At 43.4% G+C, this 18,378-nt stretch overlaps 1 protein-coding gene across 2 annotated transcripts in view; it reads right to left on the reverse strand.

Moving 5' to 3' along the window:
- LOC138748909 (protein phosphatase 1 regulatory subunit 29-like) overlaps positions 1-8,242 on the reverse strand; it is a 174,001-nt gene extending 165,759 nt beyond the window's left edge. For both annotated transcript variants that reach the window (XR_011348316.1, XM_069909828.1), the window contains exon 1: positions 8,154-8,242. The gene's annotated coding sequence lies outside the window, so the exon portion shown is untranslated. The remainder of the gene's footprint in view (positions 1-8,153) is intronic.
- Between the last annotated feature and the right edge of the window lie 10,136 nt (positions 8,243-18,378).

Raw genomic sequence — 18,378 nt, forward strand, 5'->3', positions numbered from 1 at the left:
TGGCAAAGCCTGCAGGAAATGCTACCATTAGCTTTACTTCTGAACACATTCTGTGTTTCCTATCAGCTGACACAGCAACAGCTCCTGACAAAACAAGAGGCATCTTGTTATCCCCACGGATATTTCAATCTCTGGATGACAGTGATACATTGTCTCCACCCTTTATCAGATTGGCTGGCACAAAAACCCTGTGACAAATGAAGATAAACCCACCTTCAAAGGTTCAATTCAGCTCTGATGTACTTGCTCCACGGAAGGTGAAGATTAATTGCTGATTTTGTGTTCCAAAATCTTTGCCGCGTACAGCTTTGGCACTGACTGATCTCATCTTTTTTTCTGCGGCAATCTTGTTTAGTTTTATTGGTTACCTGGAGCAGCCATTTTCAATGGTGGTGGGGGGGGGGGGGGGCGCATAGCACATTTAAAGGGGAGTGCAGACTGAAATCATAAAATATTTTTAATGTATTTTACGGAGTGAAGGATGGAAGAAACCAACTAAACCACTGCTTCACAGGGAAGGGGGTGTATAAACTTTGAGCAGAGTCCCAAATGGTCCAGAGCTGAAGAAAGGTTGAGAATGGCTGACATAAAGAGACTGGATATGGCATTTCTTTATTTGATTGTCTTTGCTGTCAAAAGGGAGGTCGCTCCAACTTAATACAAAGTTTTCATCAGTAATCTCCGCTGTTAATCTGTGCTTTCATGTGTTGAGTGGAGTGCAGATTATTGTTTTCATTGCAATACATTCAGGGTTGTATATCTGAACGCAACGGTGTAGAATGAAACCTCTATTATCCAGAATTCAACCAGCTGCAGCCTCAAGCAACCACCAAAAAAAAAGCAGAAAATAATTAAGTAAACAATATGGTTTTAAAATTGGCTCACCTCACTGTTATTTCGCCAATCATCCAACACCAAATCTCAAGCAACCAGAAAATTCGCTTATCCAGTATCTACCACTCTCCATAGGTGCCGGATATCAGGGGACTTTACTGCATCTCCTTGCAGGATGTTCTTGTTAAGTCAAGTTAAATTTATTGTCATCTGATTGTATAAGTCTTTCTTTTTTGGCTTGGCTTCGCGGACGAAGATTTAAGGAGGGGGTAAATGTCCACGTCAGCTGCAGGCTCGTTTGTGGCTGACAAGTCCGATGCGGGACAGGCAGACACGGTTGCAGCGGTTGCAGGGGAAAATTGGTTGGTTGGGGTTGAGTGTTGGGTTTTTCCTCCTTTGCCTTTTGTCAGTGAGGTGGGCTCTGCAGTCTTCTTCAAAGGAGGTTGCTGCCCGCCAAACTGTGAGGCGCCAAGATGCACGGTTTGAGGCGATATCAGCCCACTGGCGGTGGTCAATGTGGCAGGCACCAAGAGATTTCTTTAGGCAGTCCTTATACCTTTTCTTTGGTGCACCTCTGTCACGGTGGCCAGTGGAGAGCTCACCATATAACACGATCTTGGGAAGGCGATGGTCCTCCATTCTGGAGACGTGACCCACCCAGCGCAGCTGGATCTTCAGCAGCGTGGACTCGATGCTGTCGACCTCTGCCATCTCGAGTACTTCGACGTTAGGGATGAAAGCGCTCCAATGAATGTTGTGGATGGAGCGGAGACAACGCTGGTGGAAGCGTTCTAGGAGCCGTAGGTGATGCCGGTAGAGGACCCATGATTCGGAGCCGAACAGGAGTGTGGGTATGACAACGGCTCTGTATACGCTTATCTTTGTGAGGTTTTTCAGTTGGTTGTTTTTCCAGACTCTTTTGTGTAGTCTTCCAAAGGCGCTATTTGCCTTGGGGAGTCTGTTGTCTATCTCATTGTCGATCCTTGCATCTGATGAAATGGTGCAGCCGAGGTAGGTAAACTGGTTGACCGTTTTGAGTTTTGTGTGCCCGATGGAGATGTGGGGGGGCTGGTAGTCATGGTGGGGAGCTGGCTGGTGGAGGACCTCAGTTTTCTTCAGGCTGACTTCCAGGCCAAACATTTTGGCAGTTTCCGCAAAACAGGACGTCAAGCGCTGAAGAGCTGGCTCTGAATGGGCAACTAAAGCGGCATTGTCTGCAAAGAGTAGTTCACGGACAAGTTGCTCTTGTGTCTTGGTGTGAGCTTGCAGGCGCCTCAGATTGAAGAGACTGCCATCCGTGCGGTACTGGACGTAAACAGCGTCTTCATTGTTGAGGTATTTCATGGCTTGGTTCAGCATCATGCTGAAGAAGATTGAAAAGAGGGTTGGTGCAAGAACACAGCCTTGCTTCACGCCACACAATGAGCTCTCTGAACCCTTCTCCATTGTATAAGTTTAACCGGGCAAAACAGCGTTCTTCGGTCCTTGACGCAAAGCACGCAGACTCACAACCAGACACAACACACATGCAGACCAAACAATACACGTGCAGGACAAGTATTATATCTATATGAATAAATAAACACATTTTGTTTTGTGAGTGTGAGAGTCTCGGATGGTTAATGTGAGCAGTTCCTTTGATCATTCAGCATTCTCGCTGCCCGTGGGAAGAAGCTGCTCCTCAGCCTGGTGGTGCTGGCTCTGATCCTCCTGCATCTCTTACCCAACAGGAGCAACTGAAAGATGCCGGGTGGAAGGGAATCCTCAACAATTTTGCACGCCCTCTTCCGACAACGATCATGGTGGATAACGTCAATGGGGTGGGGTGGGGGGGGCGGTGGGAGGAGGAAAACGCTAATGATTCTTTCTGCCATTTTTATGGATATTTTACAGCCCATTAATACTTTTTAAAGGAGGTATCACAAAAGCCAATGTGTGCACTGCATGGTCTGACAAACAGCGATGTGAAACTGACCAGATTCCCTAGTAATTAGAGGGTTAAGTATTGGCCAGAACCCCAGGGAAGACTTCAGCAAGCAATGAGAAACTGGGGGTACTCAGCGAATCAGGCAGCATCCGTAATGAGAAATTATCAGCTTAGGCTAGGGGGCGGCACGGTTGACATTGCAGTTAGCACAACACAACACAAGCAATCAGCACGGGACTGGGATTCGAATGGCGTCTGTAAGCAGTTTGTACGTTATCCCCGTGTCTGTGTGGATTTTCTCTAGGGACTCCGGTGTCCTCCCAATATTCAAAACATACTGGGGGTGTAGATAAATGGGCTGTAATTTGGGCGGCATGGCCTGTTACCGTCTTCAAAATGGAAATGCTTACAAGAATGAGAGGGGATCTTATAGAAATGTATAAAATTACAAAAGGTATAGATAAGATAGAATTAATTTGCTTCCATTGGTGGGAGAGACTAGAACTAGGGAACATAGCCTCCGGATTCGGGCTAGTAGATTTAGGACGGAGATGAGGAGGAACCGCTTCACATTAGAGAGTGGCGAATCTTTGGAATTCACTGCCCATTGAAACAGTGCAGGTGGCCTCAGTAAATATATTGAAGACAAGTTTGAATAGATTTTTGCATAGTCGGGGAATTAAGGGATATGAGGAAAAGGCAGGTAGGTGGAGATGAGCCGATCCTCAGATCAGCCACAAGCTCATTGAATGGTGGAGCAGACTTGACGGGCCGGATGGTTTACTCCTGCTGCTATTTTAAAAAAACCTTGATGAAGGACTCAAGCCCGAAGCATTGGTTCTGTATCTTTACCTTTGCTATATAAAGTACGCGGTTTGACCTGCTGAGTTTCTCCGGCGTTGTGTTTAACTTCAATCGTTGCATCTGCAGGCTTTTGTGTTTTAACTTCCTGCTACTATTTTTTATGATTTTATGTTTGTAAGGTGGAAGCAAACAGTGTTCGAAAAGATATTAGAACAGGAATGCAAAAGCTTAGTCAAAGAGCAAAGAATTAGGAAAAGTTTAAATTGGGGTCACTGAATCAAAGGAACTCAGCACTGGGAACGTCAGTTGATGTTAGCGCAATCAGTTGGTCGTGTACAAGAGGTAAAAATGAAGGGGCACGTACAACTTAGAAATTTTCAGGGCTGGGGAAGATTACAAAGATAGTAATTGTGTGGCCAGGCAAGGTTTCGAACTTTATATTCAGAACATGACTCTACAGCAAGCCAGTGATGATCAGTGAGCAATCCTGTGACGGCTGGATGAGACTTGGTACAACATAAACCAATGAATCTCATCCAGAGTTCTAGATGGCCTCAAGGTTAGGGAGGAGAGAAGTCTAAGATTAAATGGGAAAATTATTTAACTTTTGTTTTTCCTGAAGACTACTGGGCAGATATGTGTCATTAGTGTAACTAAATTGACGAATGTGCAGTATGGAATGGTTAATTATAATTTTCTACATCAGCTGTATTTAACACCAGAGAAATTGAAAAAAATATGGTTTTAGTAATTCGGATTCTTATTTTAGATGTGGTGTATGTACTGGAACTTTTTTACATGCTGTTTGGTCTTGTGTGCATGTACAACCATTCTGGGATGAAATTAAGTTAATTTTGGAAAAATTATATCATTTTAAGTCACCATTAGATCCATCTATTTTTTTAATGGGTTATATGATTCCTTTAAGGGGATTAGGGTTGGATAAATTTCAAATTGCATTTATATATTTAGCATTGTCTGTAGCTCGAAAATGTGTAGCAAGTACATGGAAAGATAATATAGTGATTAATATAATGCGATGGCAAAATGAAATGAAAGCTTGCACTGTGATGGAAAAAAATTACATATAATCTACATGACAATTATTCTTTTTTTGTTAATAAGTGGTTACCATATTTGGAATATATGCATTTAGATATATTTTGATTTATTATATACTTTTAGTTTCTGTTTATATATTTTTAGCTCTCCTTAAGAGAGTTGGGTGATGGGGTGGGAGGGGGGGTGGCGACTTGATTTTTTTTTAAATTTTTTAATATATACTCATATTAAAATTTTCTTTAAGGAATGTATTTTGTATTACTATTAATGATTCTTCAAATAAATAAACTTTTTTTTTAAAAAAGGTAAGGGAGGAGAAACCCAAGGAGCTGAATCACTGGTGTGTTGGGTTATGGTCATGAGACAACAAAACTATATTCCAGCAGTGAAAGAGTTCAGTAAAGTTTTAGGAAAAAGTAACGGTGCAGAGCTTTGCTCCAAATGCAATCAATTTGAATGAAGTGTTGCAAAACTCTCTTCAGGCCCTTGATTAGGGTGGTGTGGTTAGTGTAGCAGTCTTCTTCTTTGGCTTGGCTTCGCGGACGAAGATTTATGGAGGGGGTAAAAAGTCCACGTCAGCTGCAGGCTCGTTTGTGGCTGACCAGTCCGATGCGGGACAGGCAGACACGATTGCAGCGGTTGCAAGGGAAAATTGGTTGGTTGGGGTTGGGTGTTGGGTTTTTCCTCCTTTGCCTTTTGTCAGTGAGGTGGGCTCTGCGGTCTTCTTCAAAGGAGGCTGCTGCCCGCCAAACTGTGAGGCGCCAAGATGCACGGTTTGAGGCGTTATCAGCCCACTGGCGGTGGTCAATGTGGCAGGCACCAAGAGATTTCTTTAGGCAGTCCTTGTACCTTTTCTTTGGTGCACCTCTGTCACGGTGGCCAGTGGAGAGCTCGCCATATAATACGATCTTGGGAAGGCGATGGTCCTCCATTCTGGAGACGTGACCCATCCAGCGCAGCTGGATCTTCAGCAGCGTGGACTCGATGCTGTCGACCTCTGCCATCTCGAGTACCTCGACGTTAGGGGTGTGAGCGCTCCAATGGATGTTGAGGATGGAGCGGAGACAACGCTGGTGGAAGCGTTCTAGGAGCCGTAGGTGGTGCCGGTAGAGGACCCATGATTCGGAGCCGAACAGGAGTGTGGGTATGACAACGGCTCTGTATACGCTTATCTTTGTGAGGTTTTTCAGTTGGTTGTTTTTCCAGACTCTTTTGTGTAGTCTTCCAAAGGCGCTATTTGCCTTGGCGAGTCTGTTGTCTATCTCGTTGTTGATCCTTGCATCCGATGAAATGGTGCAGCCGAGATAGGTAAACTGGTTGACCGTTTTGAGTTTTGTGTGCCCGATGGAGATGTGGGGGGGCTGGTAGTCATGGTGGGGAGCTGGCTGATGGAGGACCTCAGTTTTCTTCAGGCTGACTTCCAGGCCAAACATTTTGGCAGTTTCCGCAAAGCAAGACGTCAAGCGCTGAAGAGCTGGCTCTGAATGGGCAACTAAAGCGGCATCATCTGCAAAGAGTAGTTCACGGACAAGTTTCTCTTGTGTCTTGGTGTGAGCTTGCAGGCGCCTCAGATTGAAGAGACTGCCATCCGTGCGGTACCGGATGTAAACAGCGTCTTCATTGTTGGGGTCTTTCATGGCTTGGTTCAGCATCATGCTGAAGAAGATTGAAAAGAGGGTTGGTGCGAGAACAGTCCTCCATCAGCCAGCTCCCCACCATGACTACCAGCCCCCCCACATCTCCATCGGGCACACAAAACTCAAAATGGTCAACCAGTTTACCTATCTCGGCTGCACCATTTCATCAGATGCAAGGATCGACAATGAGATAGACAACAGACTCGCCAAGGCAAATAGCGCCTTTGGAAGACTACACAAAAGAGTCTGGAAAAACAACCAACTGAAAAACCTCACAAAGATAAGCGTATACAGAGCCGTTGTCATACCCACACTCCTGTTCGACTCCGAATCATGGGTCCTCTACCGGCACCACCTACGGCTCCTAGAACGCTTCCACCAGCGTTGTCTCCGCTCCATCCTCAACATCCATTGGAGCGCTCACACCCCTAACGTCGAGGTACTCGAGATGGCAGAGGTCGACAGCATCGAGTCCACGCTGCTGAAGATCCAGCTGCGCTGGATGGGTCACGTCTCCAGAATGGAGGACCATCACCTTCCCAAGATCGTATTATATGGCGAGCTCTCCACTGGCCACCGTGACAGAGGTGCACCAAAGAAAAGGTACAAGGACTGCCTAAAGAAATCTCTTGGTGCCTGCCACATTGACCACCGCCAGTGGGCTGATAACACCTCAAACCGTGCATCTTGGCGCCTCACAGTTTGGCGGGCAGCAGCCTCCTTTGAAGAAGACCGCAGAGCCCACCTCACTGACAAAAGGCAAAGGAGGAAAAACCCAACACCCAACCCCAACCAACCAATTTTCCCTTGCAACCGCTGCAATCGTGTCTGCCTGTCCCGCATCGGACTGGTCAGCCACAAACGAGCCTGCAGCTGACGTGGACTTTTTACCCCCTCCATAACAGTGCAATTACTGAGCCAGCGATTGGGACAGGGGTTCAAATCCCGCTGTCTGTAAGGAGGGTGTATGTGTGTCCTGCAACCCTTCCTTGACAGAGATCCTACAGAATAGCTGCTCATTTCAAAATGTAAAATTTTACAGTGAAATCCCATCAAAAAGAATAGAGATATTAAACTTTTGTGTATTCTTTCATCTAAGCCATAGCAGAATCATGAAACACCAGGTTCTGTGCACTGCTAGACTGAGGCCGCCTGCAAATTGGAGGCACAACATCGCATCTTCCGTCTGGGCACTCTTCAACCAGATGCCATTAACATTGATTTGTCAGATTTCCATTAAAACCCTTCTCTCTTCGTCCCCGCCTCCTTTCCTCTAGTTCTCTCTCTCTCTCTCTCTTCTCTTTCTCTTCTCTCTTCTCTCTCTCTCTCTCTCTCTCTCTCTCTCTCTCTCTTTCCCTCTGTCTCCTTTCACAGATCCAAAACCAATTCTCACCTTTCCAATATCCAATTTACACCTTGTGTCGGTTGGTCTGGACTCCTCCCCTCCCATTCTTCCTCAGCCTTTATTGAGATGGCTCCCTGCTGCTTGCTTATACTTTGAAGGAGGGCTCAGGTCTGAAACACGTAATATATCTCTATCTCCTATGGACGCTGCAAGACCGGCTGAGCTCCTCCAGAATTTACTGTGAGTTTTTAACTACAATCACAACGTCTGCAGACTTCCTTGTTTCACTGAATATATTTATTGACAGGCTTGAGGATGATTCAGAATTTATTAATTGAGGCTCGGCTCTCTTGCTCAACCCTATTTTTTCTCCCCTGGAGCATTGGTTGGATTTGAATTGTCTGATTTTACAGTTCTATCTGTACATTGAATGGCGAGTTATTAGCATGTCAAAGAAACCTATTTCCTGAAAACAGGGCAAGATTAAGATACTGTATAATGAATCTTTTTGTGTGAAATATAACACATAGTGGCTCTGTCTTACAATCGTTTTGAATTAGGCTCTTCACTCCCTTTTGTGCCTCGTTCCACTGAGCTCTGATGTACAATGTAACAAGCGAATCTTCAGCTTTATTCTCATGAACTCTTTGAGTACATTGTCCCATTGCTGTGACACTCTCCGATACATCACAACCCAATAGAACATCCATTGTTTGTGGCCCCAGGATTTGTACAGCATCATTATTTGGACCGAGGATCTTGAAGCTGAGACGAGATAGGAAGCGAGGCAGAGAGAGCACATCCTCTGGCCTTCAACTTAACCCAAAAGGAACAGGGGCAGAATTTTTTTTGTTTAAATTTCTAAAATTTAGACATTCAGCATGGTAACAGACCATTTTGCACCCCCAAGCCTGTGCTACTCATTTACACCCAATAGACTGACAACCACGGTATGTTTTGAAATGTGGGAGAAAACCGGAGCACACGGAGGAAACTCACACAGACATGGGGAGAATGTACAAACTCCTTACAAACAGCGCGGGATTCAAACCCCAGACCCAGTCACTGGCAATGTAACAGCGTTACACTATCCACTTTGCTAACTGTGTCACCCACATGTTTTACTATTGGGTTATCTTCTGAACCCTGCAAGTTTTAACCCATGGTTGGCTGTTACAGGGCATAAATTATTTGAAGTTATTTCAGTCTTCACATTTATTAATATTAACAAAAGCAACCTTGCGCTCAATGTCAGCAAACCAAGAAGATGATTGTGGACTTCAGGAGGAAGTCCTCATCGAGGGCTCAGTAGTGGAGAAGGTCAATAACATCAAGTTCCTGGGTGTTAACATCTCTGAGGACTGTCCTGAAGCCTGCAAGTTGATGCAAGCATAAAGAAGTCTTGCCAGTGGCTATACTCTGTGAGGTGTCTGAGGAAATTCAGTATATCACCAAAGACTCTCGCAAACTTCTACAGGTGGAGAGCATTCTGGCTGGTAGCATCACTGTCTGGTAGGGAGGCATCAAGTCTCAGGACAAGAATAAACTCCAGAGGGTTGTTATCTCAGCCTGTGAGATACAGGCACTAGTCTTCACTCCATCAAGGACATCTACATGAGGTGGTGTCTTAAAAAAGCAGCCTCGATCCTCAAAGACCCCACAACCCAGGCCACAGCTTCTTCACTCTGCTACCATCGGGAAAAAGGTCCAGGAGGCTAAAGCCGAGCTCTCAGCGGCACAAGGACAGCTTCTTCCCCGCTGCCATCAGATTCCTGAATGATCAACGAGCCTTACTTTTCATGCAGTATTATTTTATTTTTTATAGTAATATTGTAAGATGGCTATAATTTGAATATTTGCACTAGGACGCTGCCACAAAACACCAAATTTCATGACTTGTTCATGACAATAAATTATGATTCGAATTCTGATGTAAAAGGCACACATTCAGTAAACACTGAAGACATGAATAACTGGACATTTAAAGCACTAAACTAGAATACTTATTTGTAAACAACAACATGAAATGTTGTAAGAACATGAGAACACAATAGATAAAGGAACAGAGTAAGGCCATCTCATCCCTTAGGTCTACTGTATCATTCAATATGCTTGTGTTTGATCCTTAACACCTCCACTTCCTCATCTGGTTCCCATATAAAAGCATGAAAACACAACGAGTAAAAGTAGGCCATTCATTCTTTCCATCACCCTGAAGGTACATGAGCTTAAAAACTTGCACATCCAGATTCTAGGACAGTTTATTCCTGCTGTTATCAAGATTTCAAGATCCCTTTATTGTCATGTAATAGTACAGAACATGTAATATTACACAAAATTGTCTTCTGCCTTTCATGAGGAAAGGAGTCGCTATTACTATTGCTAGGTGCCCCTTACAGTAAGAGAAAGAGAAGCAAAAGTGTGTCCTTTCAGAGACACTTATGTTTTTAACACAGCTGCTGTGTTCCAGGAAGTTATTGGCATTTTCCAGTCTGCGTAAAATCATTAGGACGGGAATAAGAGTCATTCCCGTTCCAGTATTTTACCTCCTCAACCTTTCGTAAATTTCCCTGAACGCCTGCAGTCTGAAGTAAACCGCAGGCATTCCGTGAACAACGGATGACGGGTAGTTCACATAATTGGCAGTGGTGCTGTACGTCCCACGTGCATCAGACGTCAAGGTCGATGTCACTGCAGTGGCGCTGCAAGTTCCGCCTCCTTAATTACCGCACTTCCGGTATTCTGTCTAAATGCACGGGGTGATATAGACATTTGGAGTTTTGGCCATTCCTGTGTAAATGGCCACTCCGGAAGGTAAGTGTGACGATTGCCGACAGGGAAAAAAATATTAGTTATATATAGAAGGCATAACTGAGTGTCTGTGGATTCGCCTCCAGCATTCCTGGAGCTTCCAACTGACTGCACCCTTTGAAGGGCTCCCCGATTGCAATCGCCAACAGCCCTCAGCCTGTGATCAGCCCCTTGCTGATCCGTCACTATGGTCCTCTTCTCTGCTTCTCCTTCTCTAGGTAGCACCCAGTGTGAAAACTACTTGCTTATTTTTCAGCAGGAGTTTCATTCTCCCCAGAAAGAAGCTTTCCTCAATAACATCAATTGGAGTGCCACACATAATGAGACTTTTGCCTTTAGTGGGACTGAAATATAACAGTTGTTATTTAGAGAACAATCAGGAAACGTAGTATGGGAAATGCTCTGGTCAAGATCGAAAGAAGCATCAGAAGATAATGAATGCAGCATGCAACATAACACTCCATGGACTCTGTCTATAGGTCCTTTTATAGTTGGGGGGGGGTAGAAAAGGTATTCTCTGTCTTTAAATCGCTTCACTTAGCTCCATAAAAGGTCCGAAGGAGGACTGACTGGTTGAACTCACTCCATCTTCCAATCGCCGGGGGGGGGGGCAAGTCTAAGAGGTGAAGTCGCTCTACCTCCTCTGTAAAAGGAATGCCGATGAATGCGGCTCCAAAGGGGAGGGCTGATGACGCCGCCATGACACCATCAGCCCGTGACCCAGTAGTGTGAATTTTTAAAAACCCATATGGTTAATAGTGGTGCAGGACATCTCCACAAGCGCTCTTATCTGCTCTTCGGTCGCCACTTTCGAGTATAGGCCGCGTTCTCTTCTTGGCGCGTATGTTTGACATCAGGGTGGCAGGCAGCACTACTGCACCACTTGCCCCACCTCCTTCAGCTCTGGAAGCCGGCTCCTGACTCGGCTCTGCATAAATGCACCGCGGGGTCCATACGATAGGTCATCACCATAAAAGGTAAATTGGGCTTTTTTTTAAACTGAAGCTGGCTATAATGCTGGGTTTCAGCATAAAACGGACTTCTATCTCCCACTGCAAACTGAAGGACCCCTTAAATTCCGGACACACTCTCTTCTCCTTCCTGCAATAAAGGGGAAAGGCTTAAGGATGTGAAAGAAAGCAACACAGGTTTAAGAAAAAATTCTCCCCTGAAGCCATCAGTCTCCTGAATGAGTCTATAATGGAACCTTTACCCCAAAAAATGTAAATTCTGAGGCAAAATTTAAAGCAAGAAGGTCTGAAAGATAAATGGTTGATTTAATTACCATAAGTAAGGCCATCAAGTGATGTGGAACCAAAAGTCCAAAGGTATGAATAAATCATGAAACCATCGAAGATTGTCTCACCACTCCATCAACCCCGGTATGATGCTGACAATGTGGAGTTTGCACAGTCTTCCAGGGACTGCATGGTGGGTTCCTGTTTCCTCTCCCGAAGACTTAGGATTTTGTAGAATAAATGGCCACTGGGATTTGCTCCCAGTGTGTAAGTGAAGGGTAGAACCTGGTGGGGGAGTTGATGGGAATGTGGGAAGAATAAAAGTTGATGATGGTCAGATTAATGCTTAATATCACTTAAACAGTGTCTGAGGGGCCTGCTTCAATTTAGATTAGATTAGATTAAATTTGACTTTATTGCTATTGTGCCAAGTAAAATACATATCCAATGAAATACAATTTGCTTCCAACTAGAAGTTAAAAAATAGTGCTATATACAAATAACTATGAAACGAATAAAACAAGTATACTCAACAAGCAAACAATTCTAAAAGAACTGACTGAACAAGGTGAGTCCAGGACCACTCAGCGCTGGGATTTAAGGTTCAGCACGGTCACAGCCTCGGGGGGGAAAAAACATATTCTTGAGCCGGCTGGTTCGAGTAAAAGAGTAAAAAGTCCAGAGAATGGGTGAGATGCATCCTTGATGGTGATATTTTCCCTGCGCAGACTGCGTTCCTGATAGATGCTGTGGTTTTCATCACCCACGGAAGTGCTTAATGGTCTTATAGGAGTCAATTGCCATACCTCTCTGTGATTCCTTGACTTCATGTTGTGAATCAATGCAGACTTGTTCTGATTTGCGGTGGCAATGACATAAATGAATAAAAAAAAGCATTAATATGAGTTTTGGATGGCAGAGATTTTTTTTCTTTTCTGTCACACCTTCATCAGTTATTTCATATGACCAACTAATGTTGAATCAGGTTTTGATGAGGAACTTCTAGAAGGAGGTTGTTTGAAAGATGCCGGCAGACACTGGACGAGTAAAGTTATTGATTGGTTATGTTAAATTTACATTTTAAATTTAGACATGCAGCCCGGGTAACAGGTCCTTGCCTGTGCCGCCAACTGACCTACAACCTGGTACACTTTTGAAAGGTGGAAGGAAATCGGAGCACCGTGCAGAAAGAAGGAGAACGTACAAACTCCTTACAGACAGCACCAGATTCAAATCTAGGTCGCTGGCGCTGTAATAACGTCACACTAATGTCTACGCCAACTGTTCCGCCCATTTACTGACATTTTCCAGTGGCTTAGATACTGAGACAGTGGCCAAATGAGTCTATAATGGATAGCAATCATTACCTGAAAACTTTATTAATTATCAACAGACCCTTACCAGGCTCTGGTATCACTTTACTAACCAATCTCATTTGTCTTCCAACTTTAAAAATAGTTGCAGTTTGCAAATCAAATTTCTCTTCAATGGTCTATACATGTTTTTTACATAGAATTTTCATTTTTTTATGTTTAAATGTGCCTTCCTACCTTCCGGAGTGGCCATTCACACACGAATGACCAAAATTCGAAATCTCTATTTCCTTACGCATGTTTAGACATGCACTAGAAGTGCTGTAAGTAAAGGGGCGGGACTTGCAAATACTTGCTATTCATTAGACAGCAGGTGTTCCAGAAAATTTACTAGGGTTCTAGGAGGTAAAAATGTTGGAATGGGAATGAGTGCCTCATTTCTGCTCCAATCTTTTTACACAGACTGCGTTCTGGAAATTTGGGAATGATTTCCCGGAACGCAGCGGCTGTGTAAAAAACGTAACAGTTACTGTGTGAGGAATGAAGAAATGTGGATTGGTACGTTTGTGGTCTGTTGTAAGCTCTTTGAGCCAGTGAGATGAAGAGTTGTGGGGCCTTGCCTGCGTGGATTGCTTCACATAGCCAACAAAAAGGCAGGCATAGCTGGGGTCCATGTGAGTGTCCATGGGTACTCTTTTAATCTGGACAAAGTGGGGTGATGCAAAGGAGAAGTTATTGAGGCCAAGGGCAAGTTCTGCCTGACGCAGGAGGGTGGTCGTGGAGGAGCATGATTTTTAAGATTTTGATACCAGTTCAGAAATGGGAAGATTTATCGCTGCAGATTTATCGTTGACATTGATGTGCCAATTGCATTCTGAAGTATAAATACCTTTAATTATTTTACTTCTGTTATATTCATGTGACAGGTAGATATTGTATCCAAATCATTTGTTGAGTATAAAACTAATGCACTGACCTAACATTGCATAATGACATGACAACTCAATTCTCAGGGCAGGTTGCTACAAGAGGCAACAACCCTCAACACATTTCCATCCCTTAAAGTCTTCCACAACCAGGCCACAGTTTGCAATTAATTGAAATGGATGTAGTTTGAGAAGAGAATTGAAACGATTAATTAAAATCTAGGAACAATACTCAGACGTAGGTTAGCAATCTGAGTTCAATGGTTATTCGAAATGTTTTTTATGCTTGGGAACGAGTAAAAAGGCCTCATGTAGCAACCATAACAAACCTTCATAAATACACTATAATGCCCCTTACAATCGCATAAGCAGCTCCCAAGAAAATTAGACCATTCATTGACGATGGATTGAATAGCCTGGCTGAAAAGACACTTGCTCCAAAAAGCAATTCACCTTACTTTTCAGATACCTCATCAAAAGTATTTCATAAAGACGTTCTCAGCATTTGAGAGTTTTTTGTTCAATCATTCACCATAAGATATTATAGTTTTGTGCAACTGCATTCATGATGCATGGATTTTCTTTTCTTTCTTTCTTCTTTTCTTCTTTGGCTTGGCTTCGCGGACGAAGATTTATGGAGGGGGTAAATGTCCACGTCAGCTGCAGGCTCGTTTGTGGCTGACAAGTCCGATGCGGGACAGGCAGACACGGTTGCAGCGGTTGCAGGGGAAAATTGGTTGGTTGGGGTTGGGTGTTGGATTTTAGATTACAGCAAAACATACAGTTGAATATTGCATACAACATGTGCCTTAACATTGACTTAAGTATATGACAAAGTTCTTAACGAACCTTTTAACACAGATTCCAAGGCAAATCTGGCAGGTGGGTCCTTTTTAATTTTAATGCGCCTACCTTTTTTCTTTTTTAAATTAATTTCACTGGGCAACAAAGATTTTTCTTCTTGAACACTTTTGGGTGTATTTGATGGATTTTAGTCTGCTGATCACAAAAAGCACCTTAAAATGTTCCTGTACTTTTTTTTTAGTTATAACTTATTCTTGTGATTTCCTGTCATATTTTAAGTCCACTTCGAGCAGACAAAACCATGAAGTGCAACATCTCATTGAAAATTCATATTCTGCTTTCGCACTTGGACGTCTTCCCGGCTGATCTTGGTGCCGCCAGTGACGAACACGGTGAAAGGTTTTGCCAGGGCATTGCGACCAAGGAAAAGCAGTATCAAGGCATGATACATGGAAGGGCAGGGCAGAATCCATGAATGCTGGCCGACTATTGTTGGACACTGACATGAGAGGCATCAGATGCTGAGTCCAAACGAAAATCAGCGGGAAAGCTCTTTAAGTCATTTGAACGAACACAACGTGCCAGCATCATTGTGCGATTAAACAGGCTCAATTCAATAAAAGTTAATTGAACGTTTCTCCAACTTCCTACGTGATACAGCAAATCTGAAATTATCTTTGTGCTCAGCTTGAAGTTCTCTATCATAATCCCCAATTTCTTTTCAAGAAGCAAACCTTTAAAAAAAAATTGTGGTCCAGTGAGTTTTCAAATGTATGAATGTCAATCACATTGGAAAGCTGTCGCAAAGCAGTGACACCTTCAAAAGGAGGTGAAAGTGCTATGCTTGCATACACCCTCAGCCCATCAAAGACTGCCAGGCAATCCAGTATTGTGGCCTCAGCAGACATGACTGATACAGACATTCTGCGCCAGGTCAGGTGCATACGTCCACAGATAGAACCCTGTCCGATTTAGATCAAATAAACTACGATGAAATCAATATTTGCCTACTGTGGGGCAAAAGGAAGCAAGAGAGATATTGTGAAACTTTCCAGGAAAAGCCCACTGAATAAAGTAACTTGGAAATTATAGAATTACCTTTCAAAAATGATGGTCATCATGAACATGGAGGCATGCCATATTAATCATGCATTATGTGCGCCATATGTTAAATTAACATGTTCATATACACTGATTGTCTACAAGTATTTAATAGATCATGAAATGACAATAGAATACCCAAAGAATAAGTGTGCTTATTTCCTCATAATGTTCCATCTGCTGTCTTCTTAGCTAAAGAGGAATCAATTGGTCTCTGGGACCCAGAAACTGACGTACATCAAGTACAATATCAATCAATATTGTTCACCCTGAATGCAAGGCACCAGCATTTCAACACACAGAATGTGCCATTACAGTTTGGAATTTGGAAGAATGAGGCCATGATCTCATAGAAACATGTTCATCCTGAGGGAACGTGACAGGGTAAAGATAGAAGAATGTAAAATGGAGGGACATAATTTCAGGATAAAGGGTCAGCCATTTAAAACTGTGGTATGTAGACATTTCATCTCGCTGAGTGGTTAATATAAAAACGTTAGAAATGGGAGCAGATGTCAGCCATCTGGCCCGTCGCGCCTGTTCTGCCATTCAATAAGATTTATTGTCAGAGTACATACATGACATCACATACAACCCTGAGATTTTTTTTCCTGCGGGCCAAGCAGGATTGCCATTTATTGGAAGTGCAAAAATAACTGAATCAACAAAAAAAGGAAACAAATAAAGAAATGTCAACAAACTGTGCAATACAGAGAGAAAAAAAATCAATAAAGTGCACAAGTAAGAGTCCTTAAATGAGTCCCTGATTGAGTTTGTCATTGAGGAGTCTGATGATGGAGGGGGAGCAGCTGTTCCTGAACCTGGTGGGTGCGAGTCTTATGGCACCGATACCTCTTGCCTGATGGTAGCAGCGAGAACAGAGCATGTGCTGGGCGGTGAGGATCCTTGATGATTGCTGCTGCTCTCCGACGGCAGCGTTCCCCTGTAGATGTTCTCAGTGATTGGCTGGGTTATACCTGCGATGTCCTGGGCTGTGTCCACTACCATTTTGTGGGCTCAGAGGTATTGGTGTCCCAATACCAGACCGTGATCCAACCAGGCAGCACACTTTCCATCACACATCTGTCAAAATTTGACAGGGTTTCCAATTCATACCAAACCTCCACAAACTCCTGATGAAGTTGAGGTGCTGATGTGCTTTCTTCACGATGCCATTAGTGTGTCGGGTCCACGAAAGATCCTCCAAGATAGTGACTCCCTCTTTGATCCACCTCTGCTCATGGCTGATCTGGCCATGGACTCAGTTCCACTTAGTTGCACCCTTAATTCCCTTTCTCTTCAAAAATACATCTATTTAACTGTGTCAATAATGCAGCAGCTAGCTTTCACTCCAGACACACACCCTTTTACCTCCTCCCATTGGAGAGAAAGTTTACGAGTGCGAAAGTTCAAGTTCATTATCATCCAATTCTACAAGTAAAATCTGACCACACCGTGTTCTCCAGTGCAAAGAGTTGCAAACATAGATACAGATATAACATACATATAGACAAAAGACACAGATACCATATGTTTATACAGAAACAAAAATAAATAAATATTGTTTAATACTTAGTGGAGTCTCAGATGGCTTTTGTGAGCAGTTCATCAATTGTTCAGCATTCCCTCTGCCCAAGGAAGAAGCTGTTTCTCAGCTGGTTACCACTGTAACTTTTTCCTGATGGGAGTCAACAGGCTTAATGCCACCTTCTTAAAAATCTTTTCACATCCCTTAGTCAGAATCACAGTCCCAATCCTTGTTTGCCAACTTTAAAAAGTATTACAAAATCTTCCATCTTCAGGTCCATTCTGCCTACTGGAAGCATTCAAAAGCTCCTCAACCATTGCCAACTTCAAGATTATCCCATCTTTCCCACGTGGGACAGGAACAGCCAATTCAAGCAGTCAGCCATCTTCCAACCCTATATCCCAGTAGATCACCTAGTGTTTCACCGCCTTCAACTGCCTTTGTTTCTGGTCCTCAAATATTTCATCCATCGATCAACTATCAGCCTCCTTCAGTTTTGGCCAGTTCGGTTTGATCCCAATTCACAGCCTCTTGGGACTAATGTTTCTGGGGTTCCACTATCCATTGTAGGACAAATTGCACACCAGTACAATCAGTGATTTGGAAAGCTAACAGAACGTTATTGTTTATTACTAGGGGAATTGAATACAAAGGTTATGCTTCAGTTCTATATGACATCAGTGAGACCAGATCTGTTGGTCTTTTTAAGGAGGGATGTTAGTATGTTGGAAGCAGTTCAAACAAGATATATTTGACTAATTTCTGGAATGGGCAGTTGTAAATTAAACTTTAACTTGTCACTTTCCTTTTCAATGTTTTTATTAAACATATTACCAATAAACAATACATGAGGAGAATAAAATACCTAATCGAAGAGTATAAACAGAAACATCATTTTATACTTAGTTGATTGAGAAGGGTTCCGCAGCAAGGTTATGTATAGCATTCATACAGCCATTCACAGAGCTTAGGTGTGATAAACCACTGTTGTGTTATGATTGGACACTCCCCCAGAGACAGATCCTACCCATATCCCTTTCCACGCTCC

The sequence above is a fragment of the Narcine bancroftii genome, chromosome 13, assembly GCF_036971445.1.
Source record: "Narcine bancroftii isolate sNarBan1 chromosome 13, sNarBan1.hap1, whole genome shotgun sequence".
In the NCBI taxonomy this organism is placed as follows: domain Eukaryota; kingdom Metazoa; phylum Chordata; class Chondrichthyes; order Torpediniformes; family Narcinidae; genus Narcine; species Narcine bancroftii.